The sequence below is a fragment of the Danio rerio genome, chromosome 4 (genome assembly GCF_052040795.2).
Source record: "Danio rerio strain M-AB ecotype USA chromosome 4, GRCz13ab, whole genome shotgun sequence".
Taxonomy (NCBI): domain Eukaryota; kingdom Metazoa; phylum Chordata; class Actinopteri; order Cypriniformes; family Danionidae; genus Danio; species Danio rerio.
In genome coordinates, this window is record NC_141024.2 from 951,382 (window position 1) to 978,244 (window position 26,863).

General features: G+C 34.0%; 1 protein-coding gene and 3 long non-coding RNA genes across 5 annotated transcripts in view; 3 read left to right on the forward strand and 1 right to left on the reverse strand.

Moving 5' to 3' along the window:
* LOC148679885 (uncharacterized) lies at positions 1-15,670 on the forward strand. Its single transcript, XR_015942145.1, has 2 exons — positions 1-139; positions 15,459-15,670. It is a non-coding gene; the product is annotated as an uncharacterized LOC148679885 (long non-coding RNA).
* Positions 1-26,863, forward strand: part of LOC148679883 (uncharacterized) — a 759,583-nt gene that overhangs the window by 271,132 nt on the left and 461,588 nt on the right. The window lies entirely within an intron of this gene.
* The window catches only part of si:ch211-286m4.1, a 25,551-nt gene continuing 1,998 nt past the window's right edge, over positions 3,311-26,863 (reverse strand). The window contains exons 2-5 of the long non-coding RNA XR_015942143.1: positions 23,795-23,851; positions 15,553-15,626; positions 3,967-4,074; positions 3,311-3,790 (exon numbers count right to left, since the gene is read on the reverse strand). This is a non-coding gene — a long non-coding RNA (si:ch211-286m4.1). The remainder of the gene's footprint in view (positions 3,791-3,966; positions 4,075-15,552; positions 15,627-23,794; positions 23,852-26,863) is intronic.
* The window catches only part of ost4 (oligosaccharyltransferase complex subunit 4 (non-catalytic)), a 9,851-nt gene continuing 7,765 nt past the window's right edge, over positions 24,778-26,863 (forward strand). The window contains exon 1 of one of the 2 annotated variants that reach the window (XM_087245666.2): positions 24,778-24,854. The gene's annotated coding sequence lies outside the window, so the exon portion shown is untranslated. The remainder of the gene's footprint in view (positions 24,855-26,863) is intronic. The other variant, XM_088649624.1, reaches the window with a different exon arrangement.

Here is a 26,863-nt window from a genome sequence, read left to right on the forward strand (position 1 = left end):
ATGTTAGTGAGTGTTTTTTGTAGTGTTTTGTTTTGTGCCCAGTGATGAAGAGGGAAGTAGATGTTGTCGCTGACATGGATGGGACAGCAGCTGAGGTGCACCCACAGCCCTGGAGGGCAGGGTGGAGGAGCAGGAGAGGGTGAGTTGAGTTGACCATCAACATTTGCACATATGTCATTTTTGTAGGCCAGTTTGTAAGTCATAGTGTAGACAGACAGACAGACAATCTTTTTCATACTGAAGGCTGTTTGCTTGTACTCAGCCATTTTCTGAGAAGTAGTTTGTGAAGAGAGATGACAGTAAGTCATCATGTAATGTAGGCTCTTAAATATGCAACTTTTGTAATAGTCATACAGACATAAGAAAGTATAAGTGTTAGTGTATCCTGGAGTGAACATACGGTCAGGTAATTAGTGCTTTAACTGCAGACAGTCAGCTTTAATTCGAGGATATGTACATAAAAATCAGGTCAACACTTTAGTAATTACACCTGTCTGCATTTGTGCTTGTCAGTTGTTAGGGGAGCAAAAGTAATTGGAAAGAATAATAATAGTAAATGAAAGTAGTAATTTGTAATATTTGGTTGCATATCCTTTGCAGGAAATGAAGCCTGGTTTATACCTCTGTGTCAAGTGATGGGCGTGAGCCATGGTGCAAGCCTTGTGCGTAGCCGTGCATGTATATTTCTGTGTGCTGTTTGTGTCGCTCTGCAACAGCACTTGTGAAATGCTAGCTGGCTGTAGGTGTTTATGTTTGTCTGTGTGGAGTTCCTTTGCTGGTGTGTAGTTTTTTCAGAACGCTTCCTTAATGTAGAAGTGGCTGAAAGGTTGTCATTTTGAGGCTGGAACAGGTGGACGTGCAACAACTTTAATCATAAGGTAAACAGCAAACAGCAGTCTCCATCTGGAGGTCCTTCATGGAACTCCAGACTTGTAAACCCCTCTTGCATCATGCTTGTGCAGCTGTCATCTCCACCCACACTCATCAGCGCTACCAAGCCGACCAATCACAGAGCTTGTGCTGCACGTACACGTTACATTCTTTGAGAGGTGTGTGTCAGCAACGCTGATGGCAAGGGGCTATGTGTCTGCATGTACGCTGCGCTGTAGCATATGTGTACGCTTTATGCTGAAGTGTAAATCAGGCTTTAGATGCTGAAGTGTGGAACACATGGACATTACTAGATGCTGGGTTTCATCAATGGTGATGCTTTGCCAGGTCTGTACTGCAATGGTGTTCAGTTCCTGCTTGTTGTTGTGGTGTTTTCCCTCCAGTTTTCTTCCCTTCAAAGTGTTGGGTTGCTTGAGCAGTATGCTTTGGGTCACTGTCTGTCTGCTCTGTGAAGTGCTGTACAATGAGTTCCAAAGCATTTGGCTGAATGTGAGAAGGTAATGTTGGGAAGAAGAGTTCAGAATTGGTCAGCAGTCACATCATGTAACATACAAGAGAAGCAGTTGTACTGGTCATGCCATGACAGTAGCATAACCATGCCTAGGATGATGAGCAGTTGCTTTCCTTGTGTATAATGTAGTGTCTTCATCAGTTTGGTAAAAGTTGATGTTGGTGTGATCTGTCCATAGGGTGTTGTTCCACAGTTGTAAAGGCTTTTTTTAGCAGAGTAATCCAGCCTTCATTATTTGTAGGCCCAGCAGTGGTTGTGAAACTGTGGTGTAGTGTCGTCTTGATTGTTGAGCTGCACACATACACCTCCTGGAGAGTGTTTTGAGCAGGGAAGTAATAGTTTGGTTGTCCACTACATTTGTTTTAGTGGTGTTTGAGGTGTTTTGGTGTTGTTTAGGCCCCTGGTGTGTTGTTTGGTTGTTAGAATGATCCAAACAGTTGTTTTGGCCGTTCGTAACGTTTGTGCTCACTGTTTGATGGGTTTGTTTTGTTTCTTGAGCCTAGTGATGGCTTGCTTGAGTGATAGTGACAGCTGTTTGGATTTGTTGTAGAGAGTTGGCAGCAAGAGATTTGAAATGCAAATAGCAGAGTTGAATGACGTGTGCAGCTTTTATCTGCTGAATTAGACTGGGAAGAAAAGGTGTTACTGGGGTTGTAGTATTTGTAAAGATGTATTTTTTGTTCCTAACAGGTCATTGTGCCCTGTGCTGTGTTGTTGTTGTTGTAGTAGTAGTAGTAGTAGTAGTAGTAGTAGTAGTAGTAGTAGTAGTAGAGGTGGTGTGGAGCAGGTGTTGTAAGTGTAGTTGGTTAGTAGCATGTAAATGGGTGGAGTTTAGGCAAGTAAGGCAGCTGTTGTCAGTTGATTTAGTGTTATGTAAAGAGTGACGTGGCTGTAATGTATTTGGTGTTTGACATTAGTCATTTTCATGGCTTCTGAGAACGCTGAAAGGTCCAGCGATTCAGAAAGAAAGTTTTGATAGCTGATTTAATGTAAAGTGTTGATTAAATTGGCTCAATGTGTTTCTGAAGTAGTTTGAGAAGAAGCTGGAAATAGTGATGGGCCAATGATATGAGCACATGCAAGTGGTTTATACAGTGAAGGGTGATGATATGCGAATTGTGAAATGTGTATATGTGGTGTAGTAGATAGTTGTGAAGTGTGAAAGATATGTGGGAGGTACAGCAGGTGATTGTTTTGAAAATGGCATGTGTAGAATGTGTCGTCCCCCTGTTGTGTTGTTGCAGCAGTAGTATGAGTTTGTGTTAGTGTTGCTGTCTTTGTTTGTGTTTGTCTGACTGATTGCCTGTCTGTGTGGCCACACCCCCTCCCCTTCCTCAGTCATTAGGCCTTTGGCAGGCGTGTTTGTTGTTTATCTGTTGTGACTTTTGTGTTTTGTGCTGTGCCATGCTGTGTAGCTGCAGTGTGGCTGAAGTAGTTTGTTGATGTGTTATTACAGTGTTGTGTTAGTGTTGTGCCATTATGCGGTTGGCTTGATTTGTTTAGAGTTCATTGTGTGCTTGAGGTTGTGTTGGTGTAGTGCAGGCATGTGCAGAGTCGGTCCTGGAGGGCCAGTGTCCTGCAAACTTTAGTTCCAACCCGGATCCGACATAGCTGGCCTAGCTAAGCAAACTGTTAGGCAGTGTAGGAACATCATTGCAGGTGTGTTGGAGGTAAAATGTGTAGGATTCTGGCCCTGGAGGACAGAGTTGGGATCACTCTACTGGTGTAGTGATAGCAGTGCAAGATGCAGCAGTTTGTCAGTAGTTGTGGTTGTGTGGCGACTCAGGTGAAGTGCAAGTGACAGAGGCTACAATGGAGGGGAGCAGTTGACCTGTTGGAGGAAAATGGTGGTGCAAGTCAGAAGGAATACAAACAGTGGCATGGTTGAATCAACTGGAGAGCATTTGATTTGGCAGCATTTTATTGGCAGTCAGGTAGGACTCACAGGTAGCTAGGGGAAGAAGAGATAGTGGTTTAGAAGAGAGCTGTAGTCTTGACGAAGCCACAGGTGAACTGGAGGAGTCCTGCCAGGCAGTGTGGGTGTTGGAAAAGACAAGCAAAGCAGTTGTAAGAGAGAGATGAGAAGTATAAGAAGAGAGCCCCGTACCTCTGCTGTTGTCCTCTGCTCGTTGGAGTCGCGCAGTTAGAGTCGCGCAGAGTCGCGCCTTGTCTTTACCCCGCCGGTCTTCACACCGCAAGGGATGAACACCGCTCGGCTGCCACCGCAGGGCTGCCGCTTTCGCTGCCGCTCCAGCACTAATGCCTCTTAAGTACTGCTCTCCTGATTACGCAGCAGCTGCACGGACCATCCTGACCAATAGGACGGCTCCTTCCCACAATCCTCGCTCGCTTCTCATTGGCCCTGGAACTCAGCTCCTCCCTTCGCACCTGAACACATTTGCCATCAGCTCATTACTGCGTTAGCCTATCACAAAGCAGTTCATGTGATGTCTGACACATTTATGTCATGTGCTTATATCATTACCAATAAAAAGGAATGAAACTGAGTCTCAAATGCTTCTGCCTCACATTTATTACTGCCAAATACACAAACAAACACTTACATGCACAAACAATACAACTGTCCATTCATCTCACGAGCATCCGGCGCCACTCAAAGCCCTCAGTCCCCTCAACACATCTCCATGTCTTCTGGGCTGCCTGGGCATATCCTGAGGAAACAAGACATTGACAAGCGGTCACACACATATTATAACACTTGTTCTGACAACATCACACCACCAGGATGTAACGTCTTCAACATTGCATTTCACTCCTAATCCTGACCAACAAAAGCTTCATTCTTCCTCTACTGCACATCCATCACTACACCTACACCATCAAACCTTTTCCAAACTCCTCCACACTCACCTTCAGGCCTGACAGATGAGTCCTCCTCACACCATCAACCCTCTGCAGCCTACCATCCAAGCAAACGCTGATCACCTACTACTGCTGGCCCCCCTAATAGTCCACAGTAACAAGCTTACTACACTACCTTTCTTACTCACGTACTTACAGCACTAAAATAAACCACAACTTACTCAATACATGGCTTCGCCCTAGCATTTCTGCACTGACACAACAGCTGAACACCACCTCTGCAGACTGCCTTTGAGCATACATTTACGCTCCACATCTGTGCAGCTTCTGCAAAACATCATTTAACACATAAGGCAAAGCACAACACACCCACTTACATGCCTTTCATGTCACTATCATCATGCCATTCCCTAGACGCAATACATGGCCTACAGACCAGCTCAACAAACCATTTCCTCCACCTGCATCGCACACTGATCTCACCACCACTCGCCTACAGGCCTGCTTCCAAATCCCTCTGGACACTCTGCCAACTTCAGCAACACTCTTGCAGCCATCCCAGCACTAACACATTTTCACATACTTTTCTATCAGATTACATTACTTGTATTGCCAGACATACTTATTTTACAATCACCTTACATAAATAACCTTTCATGTTACATCATGCCATACATCATACCTATGCATAAGCCACAGGAAAAACATAGTACAAGGAAGGAACACCCTTGATGGTACACTATCTCTTTACCCTTCTTCCAAAACATCTTCACATTACAGCTTGGAAACCTCCAAATCTTTCTTTTGGGATTTCTCTTCTTCCTGACAACGACAACTGAGCTGTTGCATTACACTTTCACACCTTCATGCCAACAACCAACAAATGCTAGACAACTGGAACACAGATCAACATGACAAACACTCAGATTGATGCTGGATTGCCCACAATAACATGCCCCACACCACACTTCCTCCTGTGCTGGACATTCCTTTATGTACATGATCACATCACCTCCTCTTCACTTTCAATAGCTACACATTACTCACTTACACCATGCATGACTACTTCAACTGCCATTTCTCTTCCCTCTTTCCGCACACATCACACAGTTAGCCTACACATGAGGCCTTCAGCACCTGTTTATCATCACACTGCATCATCATCATCTATGTATGCTCACCTACTCAAATATACAGCCAAGTGGAAGGTCAAACAAAATATAGACAACCAACAATTACTTATCACTCTTACAACAGCTCCACTTCATCCTGCAAGTCACTGGTGACCTTGTGGACATTCAAGCCTACATAAAAACACAACACAGTCCACTTCTGTGTCTGACTTTACACAACTACCAATGATGTACAATTGGCTCACCTACTTTGCAAACAATACCACTTCACAAGGCATATTGACTAACAAAATCTCTTCTTCACCACAGAGAACACAGCTTTACACTAAATATACACTACAGTTATTCTACTATTTCAAAACAAGCTGCTTCACTTTCTTTCCATATATACACACAACATATCACTGACTGACTGACTGACTGACTGACTATAGCTCTCACAGCAACACATCAGCACCTTCTACAAGACACTCTACAGTACTGTAAGGTGGCCGATCCCTTCTTACTAACATCAAATACTACTGTACATTTCACATCTGCCTGTTCACCTTTCACATGCACAGACACTGGCTACATCCAAAACCACATACTTCCATACTACAAAGTACGCTTAAATGTGTATCTCAGCCCAGTAGTATGTCTCAATTCATACAATTCAAAAAACAGTATGCAAGAAGTACTCTGAAAACTTACTACTTCCAGCAAGATTCTGGAGTGAGCATCCCATGCACGCTGCACTGTCCCATGATGCCACGCCACTGAATTGATGAATGGGAGCAAAGCCACGCAAATGACCCAGGTACATCATGTCAATATGGCAAAATGGCAGATGTAGTATATCCCAATTCCATTCATACTTTTCACATTCATACTGTATACAACGTACTTTTCTAATGGCCAAGTACTACATTTTACTTCAAATGCAGTACCTACTCGGTAGTAGCCAGATTCAGACGCAGCCTCTTATTCCTCCATATCACCTCACACCACTCACACAAAGCTTTACTTTCTCACAATAACTCACAACAGCTTACTGCTAATTAACACACAGCACCCCTTCTTACAAGTGCCAATGACAAACACTTCTTTTGCCTTTACAAATCCAACCACCTCAACTAAACATACTGTCATATGTGCAAGATGAGCAGCCTGCAGAAAAGCAACACTGACCATGAGCCACCATCAGTTCTGTTCAATACTTATATCAGCCTATATCTGTAACAAGCATTACAGTGACTAGCATTAGCAACCTCACATGACCTCATCACAATGTATGTGAACCATTACAACACCACTACAACACTTTACCAAAGGCAACACCTCTACTGACAGACAAAACTACATCACATAAAACTCACAGGAACATGTCAAAATATGCCAAACACAAGGTCACACTGCATGTACAAAGCACCCACACAAAACAGACTCTCCATATTGTCTGGCCCAGCACTACAGCTTCTCCTGAAGGCCTGTTTTCACACATCTCAGCTTCATTATGCTCAATAAAGTCTATTTTCGGCTATCCACTACCTCCTGTCTCAGACTGTCTAATTGATGACAAGCTCAGCCACTAACACACCATCTGTATGCACATTTGCTTTGCCTGCTCTGTCAGCACTACTTTCGCAGCGTCGCACCGTTTCACCACTGATCACCTCTCCTAGCCTGCTGCTACATTTCTGCCCCTCACAAACATTCACATCAAACACCACACTTCAAATACATCAATCATTCTCTCTCTACAAAATACGGACCTCCTCATTCCCCCATTCATTGCCCCTGCTTACCATAGTCTTCCACATAGCTTTCACTAGACGCCACACTTCTCCTCCTGCTTTCCCTATGCAGCATTTCCAAACCTCCACTCTCACAAATCTCCTCCAGTATCAGCCTCTCACAGAACAACACGGCACATTTCTCACATCCTTGCATCACGTCTGATTGCTCTGAACACATTCATTCTATGACTCACACAACAAATCACTAATGTATTCTGAGATTTCAATGCATAAAAGCACAACTCTTCATAATCAAGCCAAGCCTAAGACAAAGGAAGTCCTAATAGTCTTAGTAGTGCACCTTTATCTATTCATGACAACAACAAAAAGCTGGAATATACAAACCAGCAGCACACTTACTGACTTTCCATACACTGCATGTCTTAGGCCCTTTATTCTCAACACAGTATTAACTAAAGGATTTTCAGCTTATTTATATCTTTTTTTTTTTATTCTGCTTTTGCCACTGCCTTTTATTTTATTCATAAAACTACATTTCATTAATTTTCTTCCCTGGAGTGGACATTCCATTACTTTTCCTCAAACCTATCAAGTGCCTTGTGTGCTCAAATATGAGCTACAATTTATTTGTATGCTATGTTATTACATGATCCTGCTTTATCTTTCTTTAATTGGTGTAATTAAATAAAGGCGATCCAACACAGACACCACATCTTCCTTCTTACCAAGGCCTTGTTTAAAGGTACACATTTCTACCTAAAAGGTCCATATGAATAGCTCAGCACTACGATATTACTACAAAACTGTTTCTCTTCTTTTTTTTGGACATACTAATATATACTTTTGAGGTACCAATATGTACCCTTTAAGCAGTGGCATGGGGCCAAATTGCAGAGACCCCCCACCCCCCCCCACCAACACCAATTATTGTGTGTGTCACGCCTTTGCCGCCTAAACCACTGTCTTTCAGTACAAACCTTCTGGAAAGATACCACCCCTGTGACACCTCACAAACCTCTATTTCTGACAGTGTGACACTTCACATTAATGCCTACTGTTCTTCTGCTCTCTATATTCACATGAATGTTCACTCATATCAAACATTACAATTTCCTTGTGCACACACTTTTGCTAATATGTGCTTCTTAATATTCAATTATAGCTTTTTCAAACCTAGCAAATACACACATTGTCAATTTACTATTATAAGGTCCTATCTCACAGTTTTCTCTAAATTCTGTGTTTGACATTCTTATTACATCACAACTTACTTACAATATGGGATCTTTTAATATACATTTTTTGTTTCATTTTAATAGTTTTGTTTTTATAAAACTCATGTTACACACATACTGTTTGCTATATGAAATGCTAACTTTAAACCTCAATATCTCTACATCTTCAGAACACAGATACCACATACAACCTTACCATTCTAAGGTAACAATATGGGTGTGTATGTAAATCTATATATATATAAATACATATATATTTATATATATATATATATATATATATATATATATATATATATATATATATATATATATATATAGATAGATAGATAGATAGATAGATAGATAGATAGATAGATAGATAGATAGATAGATAGATAGATAGATAGATAGATAGATAGATAGATAGATAGATAGATAACGGCTGCTCGATTTGGGGACAAATCATAATCACCGTTATTTCCATCAAAGTTGGAATCACAATTTTTTAAAACAATTATCAGTTCAGGTCAAAATTATTAGCGCTTCTCACATTCTTTACTTTTTTTTTTAGGTTTCCCAAATGATGTTTCAAACATTCACATATTTTAACAGTATTTCCTATAATATCTGTTCTTCCGGAGAAAGGCTTATTTCTTTTATTTCACCTACAATAAAAGCACTTTTAAAGTCTATATTATTAGTCCCCTTAAGCAATATATTTTTGTGTTGACTTGCCTAATTACCCTTATTAAGCTTTGAATCAAACTTGGAATCTGAATGCTTGTATTTTGACAAATATCTACTAGAATATTATGTACTCATAGCAAAGAACTATTATGTTTACAAATAAGTTGAAAAAACAATCATTAAACACAAATTGGGGTAAAAGGGTTGTTTATATTCAGGAGGGATAATAATTCTGACTTCAACTGCATATATGTATATATATATATACTGTTATTTTCCTCCCTGTAAATAAGGAAAGACAAATAAATAAACTACAATAAAAAATATGAAACTAACTGTGCTTTAAGCATCTTCACTATAACAAAAACACTTTACCTACAAAAATACTTCAGTCAAGAGCGGAGGGATTTTCTTCTTTTGTTATCTGATTAATCATAAAAACAGGCAGCAGCAGGAACATCGCACATTGTCACTTTAATGGTTTCTCTTTCACGTGTCTTTTCATTCTCAACTCGTTTCTTTATTACACAAATGAGGGTTAAAATGAATAATCACTAAACACCGCGTTTTGACACCTATTTGACCATTAAATGGCTCACATTAAGATGACTTTAGATGTGTGCGCTCAGCTCATCTCACTGTGCGAATGACACCGAATGCTGACCGCATGCTTCTGACTGTGTGTGCGGTCTTTCGCGCTTTAAGAGCAACAAATGTGTACAACTAAAAAGGGGGCAGTACATGACGCAATAATCATTATCTCCATTTTTGCATTTTCTAAATACTTTTAAGCCAAAATTGAAATCCAAATTTCATTTTCTTTTCATTGCACAGCCCTAATATACAAATATATGTGTGTGTATATATATATATATATATATATATATATATATATATATATATATATATATATATATATATATATATATATATACCATTGCAAGTACTCAAGAATTTATTGCTGTTTTGATGCATTTCTTATGATCAAATTACTTTCAGTTGCATTATTATGACAATGCTTTGTATGTTTCACTTTTACACTTTTATGAGGAAGCCATGTTCAGCCAGACAAGATGACAAATGCAAAGATTCTCTGGAAACACTGCCTCAAACAGGAAAACAACTTCAAGAGCAAAGGTCTAACTAACATAACAGGAACAAATGTATGACAGTAAGGGCACTTGCTTTCTGTTTCTTGGCCGACTCAAGCTCACACACACCTGCACACTCACACATGCTTCACCCATGCTCTGATACAATGACTTCCAAAACCCTATGACCCTAAAACTACCCATGTCAACTTCAGCTCAACTTACAGTTCACAGCTCAATTTTCAAGATGAATTAATTCCACTTTACAAGTAATGTAAACTTCCATTACATTAAACTCACTTAAAACATTGTGTACAGTTTGCATGTTCTCCTCGTGTTTTCTCTGGTTTCCTCCAGGGACTGTGGTTTCCCCCAGTCGCCCCACATGTGCTAGGTGAATTGGATTAATGAATGTTCATTGATTAATGAAATGGTTCATCTGTTCAGAATATTGTTCACTATTCTTTTGCCTCAATTTCCACATTTCAAGTACAAAGGAAAGACCTTAACTGCTCATGGGTAGGATCCCTAATTTACCTGAGATAGGATTGGTGCTAAAGAAATTACTCAACTGGCCATGAGAAGGGTTAGGGAGCAACTGGGACAGCTGAGATCCTGTTAGTGGAGATGAGAAGCTTAAGGAGTTCTGCTAATGTGTACATTTACGTTGAATGTTACCACAAAGAAGCTGGCCTACACTCGTCACACACTCACACCACCTGTCTCTGTAGTTACTGATGCTGAAACAATAAACTGCTTTGCCTAAACACTTCACAGATCTCACTTTTTGTTTTTGGACTAATTTTACTTACAATATTTTTCAGACCACAATCATTTATCCACAACACAAAGCACAATAACACACCAAACACTCCACTGGCACCAAAGCAAAGCACTCAGGACACCACCAGCAGCAAACTCTACAGAGAAAGCATGACATCAACTTTAAATATCACTTCACAATCCATCTGCACTAAATATCACTCATTCATTACAACAATGACTATATTGATCATTTAATGCTTTCCAACTCAATAGAAAATGCATCTATCTGCTGTAGTGCCTGTTAACACACAATGACATATATCAACTGTTCTGCCAATATGTATAAGCCTTGCACAGTTACAGCCTCAGTTGGAGTTTCAGATTGTACCAGCACATTTTTCAGTGCATGAACAAATATTACACACAACTTTATCTACTTTTCATCAGCATCAGTGAGCTGGATCATCTACTAAATATTACTATTTACAATCCATAAGTTCATGCCTAGTCATTGAGCTTCCTTTAAATTAGCCCCTTTCACACATACAGACCTTTCCGGAAAATTGCCGGCAATTTTACGGAAAGGTCTGTATGTGTGAACAGGTCCTTTTTAAAAATACCTGTAAATTCGTTCTGGCTACTTTCCGGAAAGAGAAGTTGTAACATTACCGGTTATTTGCCGGAATGCTGCGCTGTGTGAATGCAGAAGGAAGATTGCCGTAATAAGCGCGTGCACGTCTAGAACGTGCTGACGTGAGACGTCTGCTTTAGCCAATCACAACAGTCAGACGCATTTACGTCCGCGTGGTTTGTGAGAATAAAAACCTTTCAATATTTTTCCAGACACATTTAGCTGCTAGAAGTTAGTCACATCACGTTTATATGTTCTTCTTAATGCCAACTGTGTAAATAATCATCGATGAGATGCTTATGATAAGCCGTTGTTTGTTTACCTTCAAGCTTTGCGTGCGCCTATGAGCGCCTGCACACGCACATATTATGAACATCTCGACATGCGAAAGTGATCCTGCGAAAGTTGTTCACAATATTGATCATCCACAGAGTTTGTAATTTAGTCAAATGTTTACAAACACAAGCGCAGCCGTTTAAAGCTCATTTGTGGTGAATGATGTCAGAATTTACCGGTATTTTGGAATGGATGTGTGAATGCTCTTTTCCGGAAAATTTCCGTAACGTCCTCGCCTGTGTGAACAGCGCCTTTTTCAATATACCGGTAAAGTCGTTCCGGAAATTTCCCAGATATTTACCGGTATCACTGTGTGAAAGGGGCTATTGTTGTTGCCATAGAAACATTCTGACAGTTAGAATCAGTTAATTGCCTCATTTAAAAAAGAACACCCTACAACAAGACACTTACAATCCACTGTAGAGGCATTGTCTGTAACTTTATCATCTGTTTGTGTTTATATTCCATCTCACATATTATTGTTATGTATACAGATGACTATAGCTCACTTTATGCACAACTTTTTACATAGTTTCACTCTGTTCAACATACCCAATGTGGGATGGAATAAAGCAGCATTCCTCCACAATCTCACGTGTTGGAAACACCTTCTCTGTCTGTCTAACTTTGGGAAGAGAGACGCCGGAGTGAGGGCAGAATAATCAGCATCTTCTCAATGTAACCTCAGAAAATATTATATCCTATTCCTTCTATGCTGATGAAGGACTACTGAGACATTCCAAACATAGGATAGCAGCTCCTGGTGTGGCACAGTTCCTCACAGCTCCAATACACATTTCTGCCATTTGCTTACAGTAACCATGTGCTTTTCACCATACCAACTCATCTGCTCGTGATCTTCCTTCAGATAACTGTGTCATGTCTGGAGTCATTTCACAGTTCATGACTTCAGCTTTGTAGTGATGAAATCAACAGAGACATTGATAGATTGATTCCATTTCAGTCTACAATATATTTACTATTGTTGAGTCGTGGCCTGAGGAGAGTATGTTAATGTACTTCTCCCCCACTTTATCTCCTCAACTTTGCTCTCATGTTCAGCTGGTTTTGGGGGGGTTGCTTTTCACTCATGTTTGACAATGCTTTGCTCAGGGTATAATAGGGAAAGGTAACTGTTGATCTGGGAGAATGGCTTTTACTCTGCATCTCCCGCACACGGGTGCGTAGCCTCATATGCTAACAAAGGCAGTTTGACTGTCTTTGTTACACAGCAGTGCTTCCGTTACAGCTAATTTCTTTATACAGTATGTTAGTTTGTTTCATTGTTTCATTCTACTGTCTGTATATTTAAACATGTAACTTAATAAATATCTTTGCCTGCTTGAAGACGTACACATTCTTTCTCTTTATCAACGATAACAACAACTTTAATGGAGTCAGATTAATTACAATGGTGTCAGATAAATAATGGATTTAAACACGCCATCCTTCAACTGCTTTCCATTTCCGATTATTGGTTCAGAATAGCAGCGTACCCTGCTAAAAAATCCAGCTTAAACCAGCCTAGGCTGGTTGGCTGGTTTTAGAGGGGTTTTGGCCATTTCCTGGCTGCTTTCCAGCCATTTCCAGCCTGGTCTTAGCTGGTCAGGCTGGAAAATGACCAGCTAAATCCAGCTTAAACCAGCTTGACAAGCTTGGTTTAAGCTGGACATAGCTGGTTTTGGCTGGTCATCTACCAGCCTAGGCTGGTTTAAGCTGTTTTTTTCAGTAGGGTAAGCTTCAAGCCGTACATCAACATCATCCAAGTCAAATTGGACATTTCCGGTGGTGTACAGTAACTTATTACTTATACTCAAATTACTGTAATTCACTACTTTTTCCTCGGGCACTGTAACTTATTAAGTACTTTTAAAAACGTCTACTTTTACATTCCCTTCAGTACATGTTTAGTGCAGTATCGGTACTTTTACTCCACTACTTGTCTTCATCCTGCAGGCACTACTTTATTTTCTCCTGTTTATGTGGATTACACAAATCAGTCCTGCAATTCCAGTCCAATCAAATAAATCGCATCATATCAAACTACCTCAAGACGTGGCCCATTTATAATTGCAGAAAACTGTTCAGAAGCATTAAAAGTGTCCGAGATGTTCAAAATCTTTACACACATGGACCCACATACTGTTTAGATGATGTCACTGATGAGAAGATGACGGATGTTTACTGTATGATGACCGAAATGGCCTTAAACACCCAGCAGGCACAGGACATCAACATGACGTCAGATTGATGTTGTACCCTAACGTTGTGGGGAGTTTGCATTTTGTTTGGAAATGAAAATCGGGTCACAACTCACCATCAGGTAGACACCAATGTCCATCATCCAACCTAAAATCACTCAAATATGAATGTCTAATAATCATGTTGCATCTTCACGTTGTGTGGATGTTACCACTATGACGTCTAGCAGATGTTGGATTTTGGTTGCCATACCTGACCAATAAATATCAGTATTTGACATCAATATGATTTTGGTTGAAGATGTTGAGTCGACGTTGGATTTTGGTCACTTTCCAACACAACCTAAAAATCAACCAAATATTAATGTCATTAGTGGACATCTAAATAATGTTGTGCTTAGACGCTGACAAGACATTGACTTTTGGTCACCTGACATCACACCCTACATCTAATCTAATATTAATGTCTTATGATGTTGTGCGTCTGCTGGGCAATAACTACATCCACTACAGAATGTTACGTTTACACACACACATGCATGTAAACGCATCAGCTTTTCACAGTGTCATACTCCCTACTCACTACTTTCAAAAGGGCTACTTTTTACTCCTACTTTCAGTAATATTTACAGCAGATACTTTGGCTCTACTGCACAACATTATTGCCCAAGTAATGACACTTTTACTTGGGTATGATTTCTCAATACTGTTTCCACCACTGGACATTTCAAAGGCCAAATACACTCAAGCAACTTTCTGCACGTGCCACACTGCATGTTTGCTCAGGTGACATACACCTTTTGCAGTACAGTGTGCACAAACACTTTTCACACACAATAGATGAAATGCCAGTGTCAACATGGATCATTTGCCTTCAACACTGCCTTTTCAAATTACACTACAGTACTACAAACAGAGCCTAAATAAACCACACACATTTCTTTTTCTCCTTAATGCTGCCTCCACATCCTCCCTGCTGATGTCACTCCACAATTCTCACACACCCATTTACAACTGGACATCTTCAGCATCTGCTCCATTACATAGCACCGAATGCCCCTCACTGCCTCCACTAACCACACATGCTTCACACACCGATTGGAACTGTCCTCTCACCTGCATCAAGTCATGCGACCGCAACAAATACACACACTGGACGCAACAACGTCCGTCATACACTCCACATGACAATGGCCAAAGTGACTCACATGCAGACACTAAACATTTACAAACCGCACTAAAACAACAACTACTACTTTTCATCATTTTTGACTAAGTACAGCACACACACACACACACACACAAACACACTTTTACTCAACCTCACTATTAAAGATACACATCAACTGAACAGAGCTGCCTACACTTCTTTAAACTAACATTCAACATACACTTTCTAAAAATAACACACTCTCTGCACTTGTCTGTTTTAGTGAATCTGGATGATTTTGAACTCTACAACAAGCAGCTCAAACAAGTAAAGAAGACCTTGCTAAAAGTGCTTCATCAGCTCTACAAGCATCTCACCCCGGGACTGCTCCAGTAGATTTGCTGCCATTTACGTCTTCTGGGATGTACACATCGCTCTCCCACTGCTTGACCTAATGCATATACAAAAGATACAATAAAACTTCAATTAAACATCCATTGGACTTTTAATATACATTACCTTTCACTCTTCAAACATTCTTATTAAGGCAAACATACAAATACAAAAATACAGTCTTTACAGTGAACCTACAACACAACACATCCCTATACAATCCATTTACCTACAAATGATGTGTCAACCTGCCTTCTGTATTAATAAACTGCTATTTACTATAAAAAAATAAGCCTAATAACTCCTCAACTGACTGATTTAACAACTATGGATTAATTCACGCACGGTCTTCAGTAAATATCACGCGCGCAATGGCGATGCCTGCTGGACACACTGCGCAAACGCGGACAATAAAACACTTCCTTCCCAAAATTTTTCAAGGTTTTACTAGTGTATTAGTCTATTTTTTAATTGGATTTACTACATTTATTTAATGTAAGGTAGGCTTCAATTTAAACAAACAAATTATGGTGAAGTTTCTTTTGTTTGTTTAAATTCAGGCCATATAATTTCTCTTTTTTTAAACCACATACCATAAAAACAAATATGTAAATGCACTGAATACTTTTTTTTTTAACTATATATCAACAGTTTTACAACAAATTCTGTAATTAACTATAGTTCATATAGCAAATATTACTTTTTTACTTCTCATTTGTAGTAGACCCACACTATACACAACTTGTGATTTACAAATGTGTTGTGATTATATCTGCTTGTAAATTGTATTATGGGATGTAAACACTAAATACCTGACAGAAAAATAAAATATTATTATATAACATAATAAACTCATATAATACACACTTTAATTGAAGAAAAAGGAATAAATATATATTAAATTCTACATTTTTTCCATGTCATTTCATTTTGACTTCAAATATACTGAATTCTAGCAAACTACAATAAAATCAAATCATCAAAAATACAATAGAATAAAATATATGCAAATACAAGACAATAAGCTAAATACAGTCAATATAAACAAACTATTACATATTAAATGGGTTTTACAGATTTTACAGAAAATGCGCCCTCCTGTGGTGAAATTAGCGAAGTACAGCAAATCAAATACTGTACAGCATTAAACACAAAATAACTGACAGAAAAATAACTTAATCTACAATAATAAATATAACATAACATACAGTTACTATTTACAGATCTTTTATTAACATTTGAAAACTTTGCAATAATAAAATGTATAAAACAAATGTCTAATAATACTAAAGTTAATATACTAATTTATTTAGGAACATTTATTACATATGTAATGATTTCTAATTTTTTTATCTTTACTTCATTTTAAGTTCATTTCAGAAAATGAAAATAGTAGTAAACTAGTAAACTCTAGTAAAAACACAATGACATAAAATAATCAAAAATACAATACAATTACATATATATATATATATATATATATATATATATATATATATATATATATATATAACAAAAATACAAGACTACAATATTAAATATACAAAGTAAAATAGTCTACAAAATTAACACAAAATAACTGACAGAAAAAAATTATACTACAATTAATATAATCTAAATGAAAGGAAAATGATTAAATATACAATGAAATCTAAGAAATTTAAAGAAAATTATATTAATCAAAAAAAAATACAATACTATTATATAGACTTACATTAAGTACAAATTAATTGAATAAAAGATTATTACATGTACAAGGTATTTTAGTGCATTTACAGAAAATGCGCCCTCCTGTGGCGATATTGACGAATTGCAATCAATTCAATACTGTACAGGAGGGCTGCTCAACCCTGTTCCTGGATATGTGCCTTCCTGTAAAGCTCAACCCTGATCAAACACCCGAAACAATTCACTAGGACCTGAACAGCACTTGGTAATGGCCGGTAGGTGTGTTTCATATGTGTTGCAACTTAAAACTGCAGGACATTGGTAGATCTCCAGGAACAGGGTTGAGCACCCCTGCTGTACAGCATTACACACAAAATAACAGACAGCATTGTCATTAATATAATATAATATAATATAATATAATATAGTATAATATAAAATAATATTATATAGTACAATATAATATAACATAATAATACAAATTAATTAAAGAAAGATTAATAAATATACAGTACATTCTAGTAAGCTACATTAATTTGAACAAAAAATATTTTACGAATATTACAAATAAAATACTAAGAAACAGCAAAAATCAGTTGATTAAATGCAAATATTAAATAGAGTGGCTTTTAGTGAATTTGCTGAAAACGCGCCCTCCTGTGGTGAAATTACCGAAATACAGTTAATCAAATACTGTACAGCATTACATACAAAACAACTGCCACAATATAATATAATATAATATAATAAAATATAATATATGAAACTAGCGAAATACAAATTATTTTTAAACATAGTAGAATCTAGTAAATAAATTCAACTAAGCAAAATAAATCTTTAAAACAATATTATAAATGAAATACAACACGGCAGAATAAACAAAATATCGAATATAAAATATCAAATATAGAATGTATTTTACTGCGTTTACAGGAAATGCGCCCTCCTGTGGTGGAACTAGCGAAGTACAGCAAATCCAATACTGTACAGCAGTAAACACAAAATAACTGACAGAAAAATAATATAATATAATCGCATATTATATAATGTATTTCACTATTTTGTAATATAATTTAAATGTTTTAATTATTATAACACTAATTAATTAATTAATTGGAAAAAACAACGATTAAATATCAATCTATTCATTATAGTTTTGAATTAATTTAAGGAAATTATTATCAGTGCGACTGATTAATCTATTTGAAACACAACCGTGATCTTGCATCTCCCTGTGTTTGAATGTTAATGTTCATCAGTGAGGACACTTTCATAATGGATTCATACCAAGTCATACGTCAGATTTAATTCATTTGTGTATTATATCATATTATATTATATTATATTATATTATTTTTCTGTCATTTATTTTGTGTTTAATGCTGTTTTTGATTTGCTGTAAGTTACAGATTTCACCACAGGAGGGCGCATTTCCTCTAAAATCACTCACACTATATTTCATATTTTATTTTTATTTTACAGGATTTTGCTCATTCTGTTGTTCTATTTTATTTATAAATACATTTTCTCTAAAATCACCAATATACAAGGTCACTAAAATCCCTTCTATATTTAATTTTGTTTAATTAATTTGCTATATATTTTAAAATTTTATGTTTCCTGTTATACAGAACATTCATATTATATGAGCAATTATAAAATATGGAATACATTTAAGTGAATTCACAGGAAATGCATTTATACAATAATATAATATAATATAATATAATAACACAAATTATTTAATAATTTAAAATATTATATCGCAATTAAAATCATTATATTATTACTAAATATTCCATAATAAAATAATATGATACAATACATAAAATACAAATTAATCAAAGGAACATTATTAAATATATAGTTAATTCTAGTCAATTACACTAAAATAAAATTAAACATACAACACAAACAAAAGACAATAGAACAGAGTAAGCTAAATCTAATAAAACAAGAATAAAATATTCAATATATTATGTAGTGGATGTGGAGGAAATGCGCCCTCCTGTGGTGAAATCCGCCAATTGCAGAAGATCAAGTTCTCAGCAGTGGATATTAATAATAAAAAATGGTTTTGAAATAAGTACTGTAGGAAATGCACTGAATGTTTCCATGCAACTTGATATTTACTCAATTATCTCATGATTCTGCCATAAAATCGATAGTTTATATTATAGCTTACCCATTAATTATAAACACAAACATAATACAATAATTTAAGCTGCATCAATTATTGAATTAAACTATACAGAATTGAATGGAAAGGGACTAAGCCGAGAAGAAAACGACTTAATGAATATTGAATGGATTTTAGTGAATTTACAGAAAACGCGCCCTCCTGTGGTGAAATTATGTACAGCATTAAACACAAAATAACTGACAAATATAAAATCATATAATATAATATAAATTCATTACAGGAAATTATACAATATATTTTGGGAATGATAGTAAACTACAATGAAATAATCTAAAATAAAATTTAAACAAAAATATCGTAGAATAGAATAAAATAACACAGAATAAGCAAAGTCTAATAAATAAGGAGATATTCAATATTTTAGTGAATGTAGAGGAAATGCGCCCTCCTGTGGTCAATATCGCGAGTTACACAACATCAAATATTGTACAGCATTAAACTCAAAATAAGTGACAGAAAAATAACACAATCTAAAATAATAAATCAATATAACACACTGTACTGTTACTATTTACAGATCTGTTATTAACATTTATGTAGTTTGCAATAATATAATGTATAAACTACATATCTAATAATAATAATCAAGTTAATATCATACACATAAATTGAAGAAAATTGATTACATATACAGGGAAATCTACTTTTTATTTTTTATTTAATTTTAATTTAATTTAAGAAAAAATTAATTTCATATGAACTGAAATCTACTAAAAATAATCAAAAATAAATTATATATGTGTGTGTGTGTGTGTGTGTATATAGTTAGCGTATAGTAAATTATAGTGAAATACAATTAAATAAAATAATCAAAAATATAATTATATATGTGTGTGTGTATATATATATATATAGAGAGAGAGAGAGAGAGAGAGAGAGAGCGCAAAATAGAAAAAGCTAAATTCTAAACATAAACTAAAATAAAAATAATAAATATAGAATGAGTTTTAGTGATTTTATAAATTAATAATATCATTAATATAATACATATTAAAGGAGATGATTAAATATATGGTGAATTCTAGTGAACTGAAAATAAAATACTCTAAAATAAAGTGCAAACAATATTTTAAATTCAATACAACACTATAATATATGCATAAACCAATTCAGTGAATGTTAAATAGACCATTTCCAGAGACCTAAACAATAACATTGCTCCTGGCGTTTTTCCTGTTTTACATTATAAATTTCCCGCTTCTGCCAATCCAGAAAGTTCCACATGTTGATAAATATTGTTACGATCGCGATTATAACATCAAAATATGACTGAATTGCCTCTTATTACAGTTATAAAATAAGCAGGATATATTCATGGGCCAGTGACGTCATCACAGTTACAGGAAATGCGCCCTCCTGTGGTCAAATTCCACAATTACAGCTAATTAACGCCAGTTCCACGTGTTTTAAACAATGTTCGACGATTACACTTGATCTCTCGACATCAGACAGATTAAAAAGAGCATTATCTGCTCATAACACTCATTTATAAGCTGCTGCTTTAAACCATCAACAAAAGGATGCAAACGGAAACCGCAGATTCTCTCTATCAGTCACTTTAAAGCAAAGGTAAAAGCTGAGATGCACTGACCTGCTCCATTACAGTATTGCGCATGCGCGACCTGCTGCCGTGTTTGGTCACGTGACTCTACGTTTAACAAAATAAATATATTTAATTTAAATATGTGATTTTATGTAAATATTTTGCTTATTTTCAGTTCAACTAATTAATCTGTTTGAAACACAACCGTGATCTTCCATCTCCCTGTGTTTGTATATTAATGTTTTTAATATACAAATATACATTTAATATTAAATGCATTTCCTCTAAAATCACTCACACTATATTTCATATTTTATTTTTATTTTACAGGATTTTGCTCATTCTGTTGTTCTATTTTATTTATAAATACATTTTTCTCTAAAATCACTACTATACAAGGTCACTAAAATCCCTTCAATATTTTTTTTTGGTTAATTAATTAGTTGAATAATGCCTATTCTATACTATTGTGTTGTGTTTTATTTAAATATATTTTTAATTTTGTGTTTTCTGTTATATATAACATTAATATTATATAAGCAATTATACAAACTGGAACAAATTTAAGTGAATTCACAGCAAATGTAATTTTTAAATAATTCAATATAATATAATACAGACACCTAATATAAGCTGAGGGAAAATTAATGAATAGCATCATATAATCCAATTGAATGAAAAGTGTTAAATATTTAGTGGATTCCAGTCATCTAAACTAAACAACAAATACTGACGATATATTTATGAATAAAATTTAGTAAAATGATATAAGCAAAATTCACTAATCAAAATAAAATATTAAATATTGAGTGAATTTTTGTGAATTTGTATTTTGTCGATTTTAGAAACAAAATTACAGAAAATAAAATATTGGACAGCATTAAACTACATATCTGACTGAAAAATATAATATATAATATAATATAATAATACAAATTAACTGAATAATACATATTAATTAATAAATAATTATTTGATTACAATTAAAATTATTATATTACAAAATATTATACAATAATATAATATGATACAATACATATAATACAAATTAATCGAATTAATATTATTAAATATATAGTGAATTCTAGTAAATTAAGCTAAAATAGAATCAAACATAAAATAAAAACAAAGACAATACAACATTCATTCATTTTCTTGTCGGCTTAGTCCCTTTATTAATCCCGGGTCGCCACAGCGGAATGAACCGCCAACTTATCCAGCAAGTTTTTACGCAGCGGATGCCCTTTCAGCCGCAACCCATCTCTGGGAAAGACAATAGAACAGAATAAGCAAATCTAATAAAATAAGAATAAAATATTCAATATAGTATGTAGTGGATGTAGAGGAAATGCGCCCTCCTGTGGTGAAATCCACCAATTACAGAAGATCAAGAACTTCTCAGCAGTGGATATTAATAAAAAAATGGTTTTTAAATATTTACTGTAGGAAATGCACTGAATGTTTCCATGCAACGTGATATTTACTCAATTATCTAATGATTTTTGCCATAAAATCGATAGTTTATATTTTAGCTTACCCATTAATTATAAACACAAAATAATACAATAACTTAAGCTGCATCAATTAATGAATTAAACGATTCAATATTGAATGGAAAGGGACTAAGCCGAAAAGAAAATTAATGAATAATTATTGAATGGATTTTAGTGAATTTAGAGAAAATGCGCCCTCCTGTGGTGAAATTCTGTACAGCATTAAACACAAAATAACTGACAAATATTAAATCATATAATACAATATAAATTCATTACAGGAAATTACTCAATATCTATTGACAATTATAGTGAACTACAAAAAAAAAAACCCACAAAAAATCAAATAATAGAAGAGAATAAAATACAACAGAATAAGCAAAGTCCAATAAAATAAGAATAACATATTCAATATTTTAGTGAATTTAGAGGAAATGCGCCCTCCTGTGGTCAAATTCGCAAATTACAGAACATCAAATATTGTACAGCATTAATTCCAAAATAACTGACAGAACAATAATATAAAGTATTACAATATATTAGAAAATAATATAATTAAATATCATATAGTACAAATGAAATAAAACTAATTATTAATTAGATAGTGAATTCTAGTAAACTAAACTAAAATATTACACAAATATATATACAAAAATATCAAATTCATTACAATACAATTAGAATATTTAGGAATTAAATATTAAATATACTGACAGAAATATAACTTCATTTTAACTTACATGAAGAAAAACAATTCAATATATATAAAATCTTCTTTTCTTTTTATATCATTTAATTTAAGGATAAATATTTAATATATAGTAAATTCTAGTAAAATACAATAACACAATAATTAAAAATACAATTTTGTTATATATATATATATATATATATATATATATATATATATATATATATATATATATATATATATATATATATATATATATATATATATAATTCTTTACAATAGAAAAAGCAAAATCCAAACAAATAAATAAATTAAGAATTACATAATAAATATACATTTAAGAGACATTAAATTAAAATACTGTACAGCTTTACACAAAATTAATTGTAATTGTGGAAAAGTAATTCCACAATTACAGCCAATTAACGCCAGATCCACGTGTTTTAAACAATGTTCGACATTTAAACTTAATCTCTCGACATCAGACAGAATAAAAAGAGCATTATCTGCTCATAACACTCATTTATAAGCTGCTGCTTTAAACCATCAACAAAAGGATGCAAACCGGAACCGCAGATTCTCTCTATCAGTCACTTTAAAGCAAATGTAAAAGCTGAGATGCACTCACCTGCTCCATTACAGTATTGCGCATGCGCGACCTGCTGCCGTGTTTGATCACGTGACTCTGCTTTTTACTAAATAAATCTATTTAATTTAAATAAGTGATTTGATGTAAATATTTTGCTTATTTTGAGTGCGACTGATTAATCTTTCAGACAACCATGATCTTCCATCTCCCTGTGTTTGTATGGTAATGTTCTTCATAGATGACATTTTCATATTGGATTCATACCTCACATTCAATTCATTTGTGTATTATATTATATTATATTATATTATATTATATTATATTATATTATATTATATTATATTATATTATATAATATTGTATTATATTGTATTATATTATATAATATTGTATTATATTGTATTATATTATATTATATTGTATTATATTGTATTATATTATATTATATTGTATTGCATTATATTATATTGTATTATATTATATTAAATTATATTTCTGTCATTTATTTTGTGTTTAAGGCCGTTTTTGATTTGCTGTAAGTTACAGATTTCACCACAGGAGGGCGCATTTCCTCTAAAATCACTCACACTATATTTCATATTTTATTTTTATTTTACTGGATTTTGCTCATTCTTTTGTGTTCTATTTTATTTATAAATACATTTTCTCTAAAATCACTAATATACACACACACACATATATATATATTAAAACGTAGTGTTTTCTGTTAATATTCTGTTAATAATATAACATTAATATTATATAATAAATTATACAATATGGAATAAATTTAAGTGAATTCACAGGAAATGCATTTATGCAATAATATAATATAATATAATATAAAATAATATAATATAATATAATATAATATAATATAAAATAATATAATATAATATAATTATGCTGGATCATCTACAAAATATTAGTATTCAGAATCCATTAGTTCATGCCTAGCCATTTAGCTTCTTTTCAATTGTTGTTGCCATAGAAACATTCTGACAGTTAAAATCAGTTATTTGCCTCATTTAAAAAGAACACCCTACAACAAGACACTTACAATCCACTCATCCTGTGATCATCTGTAAAAGCATTGTCTGTAAGTTAATTATCTGTTTGTGTTTATATTCTATCTCAGATATTATTGTTATGTACATAGATGACTATAGCTCACTTTATGCACATCTTTTTACATAGTTTCACTCTCTTCAACATACTCAATGTGGCATGGAATAAAGCAGCATTCCTCCACAATCTCACGTGCTGGAAAGAGTTTCTCTGTCTAACTTTGGCAAGAGAGACGCCGGAGTGAGGGCAGAACAATAATATAATATAATATAGACCCCTGATATATAGGAACTAAGCTGAGGAAAAATTAATGAATAATATAAAATAATCCAATTTAATGAAAAGTGTTACGTATTTAGTGGTTCCTACTCAACTAAATCAAACAAAAATAATGAAAAGATATTTATACATAAAATACAGTACAATGATATAAGCAAATTTAACTAATTTAATACAAATATTAAATATTGAGTGAATTTTTGTGCATTTGTATTTTGGTGATTTTACAGAAAAACACAAATTACAGAAAATAAAATATTGTACAGCATTAAACTACATATCTGACAGAAAAATAATATAATATAATATAATATAATAAAACAAATTATTGTATAATTCAAATTATTATATCGCAATTAAAATCATTATATTATTACTAAATATTCTATAATAAAATAATATGATACAATACATAAAATACAAATTAATCAAATGAACATTATTAAATATATAGTTAATTCTAGTCAATTACACTAAAATAAAATTAAACATACAACAGAAAAAAAAAGACAATAGAACAGAGTAAGCTAAATCTAATAAAATAAGAATAAAATATTCAATATAGTATGTAGTGGATGTAGAGGAAATGCGCCCTCCTGTGGTGAAATTCGCCAATTACAGAAGCTCAAGAACTCAGCAGTGGATATTAATAATAAAAAATGGTTTTGAAATAATTACTGTAGGAAATGTACTGAATGTTTCCATGCAACGTGATATTTACTCAATTATCTCATGATTTTGGCCATAAAATCGATAGTTTATATTATAGCTTACCCATTAATTATAAACACAAACATAATACAATAACTTAAGCTGCATCAATTATTGAATTAAACTATACAGAATTGAATGGAAAGGGACTAAGCCGAAAAGCAAACGAGTGAATGAAAATTGAATGGATTTTAGTGAATTTACAGAAAATGCGCCCTCCTGTGGTGAAATTATGTACAGCATTAAACACAAAATAACTGACAAATATAAAATCATATAACATAATATAAATTCATTAAAAGAAATTACACAATATATTTTGGGAATTATAGTAAACTACAATGAAATAATCTAAAATAAAATTGAAACAAAAATATCATAGAATAGAATAAAATACAACAGAGAAAGCGAAGTCTAATAAATAAGGAGATATTCAATATTTTAGTGAATGTAGAGGAAATGCGCCCTCCTGTGGTCAATATCGCGAGTTACACAACATCACATATTGTACAGCATTAAACTCAAAATAAGTGACAGAAAAATAACACAATCTAAAATAATAAATCAATATAACACACTGTACTGTTACTATTTACAGATCTGTTATTAACATTTAAGTAGTTTGCAATAATATAATGTATAAACTACATATCTAATAATAATAATCAAGTTAATATCATACAAATGAATTGAAGAAAAATGATTACATATACAGGGAAATCTACTTTTTATTTTTATTTAATTTTCATTTAATTTAAGAAAAAATAGTTTCATATGAACTGAAATCTACTAAAAACAATAATCAAAAACAATTATATATATATGTGTGTGTGTGTGTGTGTGTGTCTATATATACACAATGACAAAATAAAAATAACTAAATTATTAAATATGGAATGGAATTTGTGCTTTTACAGATTTAAAACAATTAAACAGATTTAAGCGTTAAGCTTGCGTCTTTCTGGCCGCACGCAGTACAAAACATCTCACGGTGAGAGTTGTGCGTGCCTTTCAGTGCAATGTCAACAAAAGATCCAACAGTTAATCTAA